Here is an 8,931-nt window from a genome sequence, read left to right on the forward strand (position 1 = left end):
TATTATACCATATTAAAACGTACATAACATATTCAGCGTAACGCGACTGAAATGCAGGTTTCTGCATGCATTACCAACATGTTATGTGCGTGCGAAACACTAGCTCGCCTACAGTCTTGGACGGTAACCGTGTACATTTAATGAGTAGATGTACTCGATGACTTCAGCACATTTTTGACGGACTTCCTTCTTTAAAGGAAATTTTACTTTTTGTAAGAGTTCACTACCTTTCAAAGGCAAAAACTGTACTTTTGACTGCCACTTTCACCTGACGGCTTATCATTTAGCAAGAATATTACATTAACTCCCTTTCTCTGTCTTAAAAATAAAACGTGAATATGTAGCTATACACACACACTCATTTACTTGTGTATTGAGGTATTAATAACGGTTTATATAGGTAAGGAATCTGATTGGTTCCCGTTCTGCTGGCGGTTACAGAAGTGGGCGTGGTCAGAAGATCGGCCTCACTGTCGTGCGAAACTCTGACTGAGACACAGATGAGCGGAATCAAGTGTCACCGGTGGAGACGTTCTGCAGTAATTTAAGCGAAGCGGATTTAACTGTTCGAGCAACCTCAGGTAGGTTTTCTCAAGCCCAAAAATATCTCCCATGAGACTAATTTACAACTTTACATGAAAGTTAGACTGTTCACGTATTCGGGGAATGTCGTGGAATGTGTAAATTGTAGCGACCTGATGATAAAATGTACGCCAGCCGTTTGTGTGCCTGCAGATTCGCACTGTGGTTTCTTTTCTGCTGCTGTGCACCGATGAGCCACAGGCTAGTATCTGATGTCGGTAGCGGCTTTGCTGATAAGATAGGACACTGGTTCGCGACAAGGCACCTGCATGACTGCAGGACCTCAGCAGAGATTCCGGAGCTGCAGCTCATGACAGCTGCACGGCCGCCGTCTCACCTTTTTCAGAATGAACTTATTGTCAGACTTGGCAAAAATAAACCGAAGGAAAAATAAAAATAAATAAAAAATCCCCAGCATCATGGCCTTTGACATGAAGAAGAACCCCCCCACAGGGATAACAATAGTTTGATAACGGTGCGTGATCTAACTGAAACTCTGGCTTTCTGTTGTGTCTGTTGGAGTCAGAAAGCACCGTTGTTTTCCCTCCAGCTTCCTTGTTTTAGATTTGAGCTTCCTGGTACCCCTTTAAGATTAAGAGGGATGCAGGGTGGATTCAGAGTGCGGCTGATCTTTGTGTTCACGAAATAAGCAAGCGACCCTGCTGGCAGCAAACATACAGTATGGATAAACTGCCCTACACAACGTGAATCTTTTAAGGTAGTGTGTTGGGAATCTTAAACATTTTAAAAATGAAGTTTTTGAAAACTTTTTTATACTGTTATAAATGCATCGTTGCCTTGTGATAAATCACCTCTCTAATCTGGTTAAGAATCTGATAAGTGACGTCAGCTTTTGGGAGAGGCTCTCTCTCAATCAGAGATTAGACAACAATGACATGACTGCTTAAAACCTTTAGAAGCTCAGTGCCGGAAATCTGCTCTTGTAAAGGGTCGTGCATTTCAGTAGAATTTTAAATTAATGTAGCACCTAATATGCATACCAGGGTTTCTCACTGCGCTGAAGCCTGAATGTTGTTTCCTCTCTTGTACACCAGTTCGGATGAAAGCATTCTCTGAATGGTTGGATGTAAAGGTCATGCAAAAAGTAAAGGAAAAGTTGTGTGTGCAAAGCGCAGATTACACACAAGCTATTTGGTGTCAGAGGAGCCTGCACTCCGATGCGCTTTATTATTGCTGCTTTATCCTGGTCAGGGTTGGAGCTTATCCTGACTGTCAGTGAGTAACAGAGCGCTGGTCTATTGCAGCACATTGAAACAGAGACAGGTCACCTTTCAATCCTTCATGTCATCACACATGTTCAAGACCGATGTTTGGCTTGTGGCTTTTTCACTTTTCACAAGTTATTCTCAGTTAATAACACAGCAGCACTTTCCTAAAATACCTCTGTCACTTTCTGGTTGGGTTTAGACAATAAGATTACTTTCTACAGGTTAGAAAGAAATCATGGTGAAAAGTCACCTCCACAGCTGCCATTTTGCTGTTTGCCTTGTTCACATGCAGACACATCATGTTACAATGAAACTTTGTTACTTCCTGATTAGGTTAGCCAATAATTTCACTTGGTTAGGGTTAGAAAGCTGTCATGGTCAGGACAACTTCTCAGAAGACGTTTTGGCACGCACATGCACCTGCACGTGGGGTTGTATTCCAGAGAATGATTTTTAAACACTGCTACTTCACTGATTCTTCAACATGTAAATATATCAGCAGTTTTGGGACACTAAAACCCGGCTGGAGTTTTTAACCAATCCTTTTCCTGTCAATTTGTTCTGTTATTATAATTTTTTTCACCTTCAGACAGAAATCTAGTGAGCACTTCAACTCGTGCGTGCCATACTGTCTTTGTAATTTTAGACTTATTTGTATATCCCCAGAGACTCATTGCTCCTGTTAGTTAACCGCGGCTTGATTTTTAATGCTAACTAGTCAGGAATCAGTACGGATTTAGCACTGATTTCACATTCAGGGACAGTCTTTACTTCCCTGCTTTGGTTGAATTAAGTCCGTTGTTACACAGAAGCATTCAAGCAGACACTCCTGCACAGGTTTTATGATGCCCATCCTAAGTAGACACATGATTTCTGTGTGGGCCTAAGCAGAAACTCTAAGACTCTGTTATTAACTAGAGCAAACTGAGCTCAACTGTCATCATCATGATTCCGAGCTTTGTACATTAAGAACTGACAATTCGTTTAGTACCTTTTTTAACCCACTGCAGGAAAAACAACTTAATATAGTATGTAAGCTTATCTCCCCCATGTACAGAAGCTGTGGTAGATCATAGATTTGCATGATCTGTTTGTCTCATGTGAACCATTTGACCTTTGTCAGATAAGCCAACAATTTATTTAAACTACCCCTGAGTAACTAGCTGACAAGCTGCCTTATAACCATAGTGTTCTGCCTCAATGATATTGTGCACACATAACCCAGCAATCACAGTGAACTCTGTCACTTGTGTTTTGTTTTTAACAAAACCACATGTGGAGCAACAAAGGAAAAAGTTGTGATCACTCGCTGCTGCATCTTAATTCACATCCGTCGGGTTTTAGGGTGGATCAGCTGTTTCTTTCTTCATACTTTCAAAAATTTTCAGACCAAGTAAACGGTTGAAAAGAAAATAGATATTTTGCACGCGCAAATCATGACTTCCACTGGGAAAGCTTTGTTTTGAATCTCCTCCGCTGTGCTCGCCACGTCATGCAGGTGTTTTGTCCTTGACCTCCCTGGCCATTTTTTCCACGTTTTCTCAGAAAACCTGCCCCGATTGTCACGTTTTACTGCAGATACTAAGAAAGCAGGCTGTGGCAGACTTCCCTCAGCTTGAAACGCCACCCTTTTTGCTTGTCTTGATCGGAATGTAAAACACAGCAGCAACACTTCTTGGCAGAGTCATGTGCCCGTGAGCTCTTTGGAAAGCAGTGGCCTTATTGTGGCCATGTGGGTGAAGATCTGTTTTTTGCTGATTATGACTTTGTGCCACACTTTGTAGATCCGGTTCCATAACCCGTTTGAGCCCTTCATTGTCACTGACCTTCTGTGAAACTTATTGCTGTGATACACCCAGGGGAAGCTGGTGATCCACAGGGATGATGGCTTTTGCAGTCTTCTGCACACATTCAGCTTTTTCCACATAAATTCCAGTTTAAGATTATCGTTTTGTTAGAGGGCTTCTGAATAATAACAGACATCCTGGGGTTGTTTTTAAGGAAAAGCTACACTTAGTACCTTAGATATTCGGAATGAATTAGATGCATTTCATTAAGTGGTCAAATTGACAGGAGGATTACCACAAAAGCAGATTTGAATCCATTTTATGTAGTTAAAGGGCATGTTTGCGCAATATCTTGGAAAACCTAAAAGGGACTCACAAAGCAAACCTAAATGGAGCTGTCCGCCAAGCCCACAAGAAAAGCCTGAATAGCTGATATTGTGGCATCTGTGGACAGTAACAAAGACTGCTTGTAACTGAAAAGAGTTTGAGTTAAAACATAGATTTGTCCTTTTTTTTCTCCTAAATTTTTTATTTATCCACTAAAGTGCTGCCAGGGGCCACAGTGGCGTCTCTAATAACAATGCTGTCTATGTTTCGAGCTGTTTAGGAGTCCAGGAGTACTGTCATGTGAAAAAGAATGTGCACCCTCTTTCATTCGAAGGTTTTATAGAAACATGTCGTCACTACCAGCTCTTAGAATTAAGTTAACAGAGAGACATATAACAGCACGACATTTTACACTGCATGATTATGATTTTAACAAAAAAAGACGCAAAAATGAAGAAATAATTTGCAGAAAACTAAGTGCACCTGTAAGTAGCAGCCAGGTCCTGCTCATGAAATGCACATGATTAGTTGATTTTTAGCGGATGTGAGCAGCTCTACAAAAGCAGACATTTGGGCAGTTTGCTGGTCTGGAGCATTCTGGTGTGTGTTAACACAATGCCAAGGAGGAAAGACATCAGTCATGATATCAGAGAAGCAAATTGTATTCTACCCATCCATCTTGGAAGGGTTACAAGCCCATTGCTAAAGAATCCATCATTCTACCATTCTACATCCATCATTCTACAGTGTGAATACATTTGAGACAGTTGTCAGTCCTCCCAGGAGTGGACTTCCAAGGTCAGTGCTCAGAGACTTTCTAAGAAACCCAAGAGCTACATCTCAGACTCTACAGGCCTCAGTTAGCGTGTTAAATGTTAAAGTTCATGACAGTACAATGAGAAAAAGACTGAACTAGTATGGCTACTTTTGAAGGGTTTCCACTTGAAAGCATCTTCTCTAAAAAGAACATGTCAGCACAGCTTAGGTTTACAAAGTGTCCTTTGGAAAGACAAGACCAGAGTTAGGAGGTTTGCACAGCACTGCACCACGTTTGGTGAAAACTAAACACAGTATATCAGCACAAGGACTTCATACCAAATGTTAAGCACAGTGGAGGATTAGTGATGATTTAGGCTGGTTTCGCAGCCACAGGACCTGGACATCTTACTGTCATAGACTCAACCTTGAACTCCTCTTTATGCCAAAGTAGAGTAGAATTCGATGTCAAAGTCCAGACTTCAACCTGATAGAAATGTTGTGGAGTCAAATAAAAATACTTTACATACATAAGTACATAACCTTCCCAAATGTGAAGAATTAAACATTAACCTGAGAGCTACAAATCATTCAACTGCATGTGGAGAGGGTGAAAAAAAAGCTTTCAAGGTTTGCAGCTCATGTTAAACCCTCGGATGGAGCAGTTCAAACAAACAACTGCAAAGCATTACCCAGAACTCTGAGGATTCACATCTATATTGTGTCCTCAATGCAGCTTAAATCCACTCACACCTGCACCCAGTGCTGTTTACTTGTGATCCAATGAGCCGGGATGCATTAACACATTTAACACCGAGCGTAAACACCGTCTGTGTGTCTACTTACACCTGCATCCAAGGTGTAACCCAGTCCACGTCCTCAGCTGACTCCTAAAGGACCAGTTCTCACCGCTGTAGGCCCCACAGAAAGGGAGCATACCACACACACACACACAGGCATGCACACACACACATCTTTTTGGGAAACCCCTTTGTATACGTCTTCCTCTTGCCTGATGGATCTAGCATACTAGCTCAAGCTGTATAAATGATCACCTTTTACATGCAGACTTGTGACCAGAGATTAAATTCACACTCACTCCTCCTATCTTGTCATCTTTGTGTTGTATTTGCCCATTTACTGCTGACTTGGAGCATAATTCTGAAAATGTTTGCAGGTCCTGAACCTATCCCCGGTCAATCAGGGCAGGCGGGTTTACACACACACACACACACACACTCAAACACACTGACGGTCTCTGGTCCAAGACAACTTCCTCATATTGTCCAGTATGTTGATACAGGATATCACTTTGATTTATATCCCCCACTGCTCATACTGCATAGATGTTGTCTATTTTTGGGATTTCTGCAACTCCCGCTTGCATGCATGCGCACATCTGTATGTCTTTGCATGCTTATTTTCACAAATGATCACTTTTTGCACTGTACTGTCCAGCTTAATGACAGGCTGCTAGTTCTAAATGAGATGCACCTCGCAGCAACGAAGAGCGTATTACTTCTCTCCATGGCAACGTGATGTGTTATTTGTTTTTTTCAAGCAGTGACAAAAAGCCATGAGGGATCTAGTTCATTCTTTCAGGGTCAGTGCAATGACAAACAATTCCGCCTTTGGATTTTTCTTGTTGAGAAATTCAAGGGGCTCCTCTCCGAAGTTGTTTGTTCAGGTATTACCGGGCAGCTACAAAAGGTTGAAACCTCAAAGGTGCTTTCCTCATTACTCTGCTTTGTCCAGGCGTATATGTGAGAGACGACGAAGCCAATTGGTGTGAAAAGGCCTTCCGTGATCCTAGATTGGGGATTTCCAATCAAACACACATACATGCAGCACCACCCCTCCGTTGCGTCACCCAGACCCCACTTCTCTCTTGCTCTATGAACGCACTTCCACTCAGCGCTGTTAGGTCTTTCCTGTTTTCTGAGATGTCTGCAGTGTGCCTGAGCGGAAATGAATGCCTCAGTTTGCTGTTTGGTCTCATTGTTTGAGCTGACCGATATTGAGCGTGGCAACAGCCCCTTGTGTGGTGAAGGTAGATAGATAGATGGCTATCATGGATGAAGCTTAGACCAGGAACTGATTTATTTAACCGTAAATAGAAAACAGACTTGGGGGAAGTGTTTTATTTTTATTTTTTACTGGCATCTTGGCCTGGCACCACAACCCTAATGTTCAGGAACATTACTGCCTTTGCCAAACTTGTCATGGGTGATTTAATAAAGTGAGATAAAGGAGAGATGACGATTTTTGTGCTGTAAAAGTTCAGTTCGAGTGACCTCTGATGTTTATGTGAGCTGTAAACTCACATTTCAGCTGATTTACTGTACAGTTTGCGCCACCATATCATGATGCTATATTTGTACTTTTGCATTCTTTCTATTTTGTTCGCTGTACGTTTTCTCCTCTTAATTCTGTTTCCAGCTAAAATACGTTAAGATAAAATGTTAAGTTAAAATGACGCGATTATCGTGCAAATGTCCCCATATACTTTGGGTCAATTTTTGATGTAGTTTTAATAGTTCACTCCATTGCTGTATGTGCTCTCAAGTCTCAGAGCTTGTGCTCAGAATAGATTTAATCTTTGTGTAAAAACAACACAGAAGCATGTAGACTTGAAACAAAAGCTCCATTTAAAAGAAACTGCTTTGAGGTTTCTGGCTAGAGGCCGGCCAAACACTGTCTTCAAATAACTCTAATAATAATAAAAGAATAGTCACACTGATTTAATGAATTACATGCCATTTTGTATGATAGCATGCATTTGCTGTTGTCCAGAGGGGAAGATGCCAAGAAGTCTGTGGGATCGTGTAAATTCTGTTTTCTTAGGCACAGTGAATGTTGACCATTTGTTCCAAATCCAGTAAAATTGATCTTTTTTTGGGTTCTGAAAGAGTAAGTTAGAGTTTCCGTTCTAAATATTTCTAAAATTACTCCGAACCAGTCATTTAATGATGTGGAAGTAGGCTCGATCACCCTTGCCACCAGGAGAGATTGCCTTTTCCAAACTTTATTTCCAAGCTTCAATCCGAAAACTAAATATGACCGAAGTAGTGAGTCGAACAAACCAGTGGTTTTTGGATGTTGACTGTGGAGCACAGTGAGCCCGGGTATTCTTCCAAAACTCACTCAGTCAGGGACATTCCCAGAATACTGGATGTGAAAGTGGTTATATTTTTCCTGGTGAGATGTCCTGAAATAACATGCTTCCAGCAACGCTTCCTCCAAGTCGTGGTGTTGGTTGCGCTTCACTGGAAGCTCCAAGTCTTACTTGAGGCCACCTCAGAAAGTGCAATTCCTGCTTCCCTTTCCCACACTTCTTTAATATTCAAGGAAATTATGCGTTTTGGTTTTTGAGGCTCATCTTTTGTGGCACATTTTCTGCAAGCTCCGTGTTTGTTCCGTGTTGGAAAATGTGGCGAGTGCTGTGATGCATCTATTCTTAAGCCTTTTTAAAACATCTGTTCCGTCTGTTTCTCCAGCTCAGCATCTTTCTGTGTCTGTCTCTGTTTAAATATAGAGTATCATCTGCCCACTCATTTTGACCGAAAGGAAATGCTAAGCCTGTGTCACCTCCTGAACTTTATTAATAGTCATCATCTCGCGGCCAATTCTGTAGAACAGGGCGGTTTGTAGGCAACAAAGAGAAAAGAAGAAGAAATCAATCCCTTGACCAATCGGGTGCATTAAAGAAGTGACTGAAGTTGTGAGCTGAGAAAAACCAAGAGAGGTGACAGCAAATGAAACAATGTGACAGAGAGTGATACAGTAGTGTCACCGGAAACATGTGGTCAAAAAGGCTGCATTCAGCTGCTGAGGCAGCGCTGTTCGCTCTGCTTTTTCGCTGCTGAGGGATCAAGGCTAAATCCATCACAACTAAGTACTTTCATTGTACTTGTGGGGCCTGTGGACTCAGTGTCGTGGGAGTGAGGGAGAAATACTACAAGTAAAAGAGCTCATGGAAGTTGTCATGAATCAAACGTCCAAATGTGGTTTAGAAAAGAAGAATGTTTTTTTTTTTAAATCATATGTTCAGCTGTGAATTAACTTAAAACTTTGGCACTCTTCAGCACCTTCACACAAGAACTCCACGCCCCCATATGTCCCGCTGACACAAAGCTCGATTATCCCGTCACTACTTAGCTCCCACCTTCTCACACGAGGAAATACACTCGCCTGTAAATCGCTGCTCTCACTGGCCTGCGCCTTACTCCCTTATTCACTCGCACGCTGTC

This window comes from Leuresthes tenuis, unplaced genomic scaffold, assembly GCF_036924035.1.
Source record: "Leuresthes tenuis unplaced genomic scaffold, fLeuTen1.0.hap1 SCAF_4, whole genome shotgun sequence".
In the NCBI taxonomy this organism is placed as follows: Eukaryota; Metazoa; Chordata; class Actinopteri; order Atheriniformes; family Atherinopsidae; genus Leuresthes; species Leuresthes tenuis.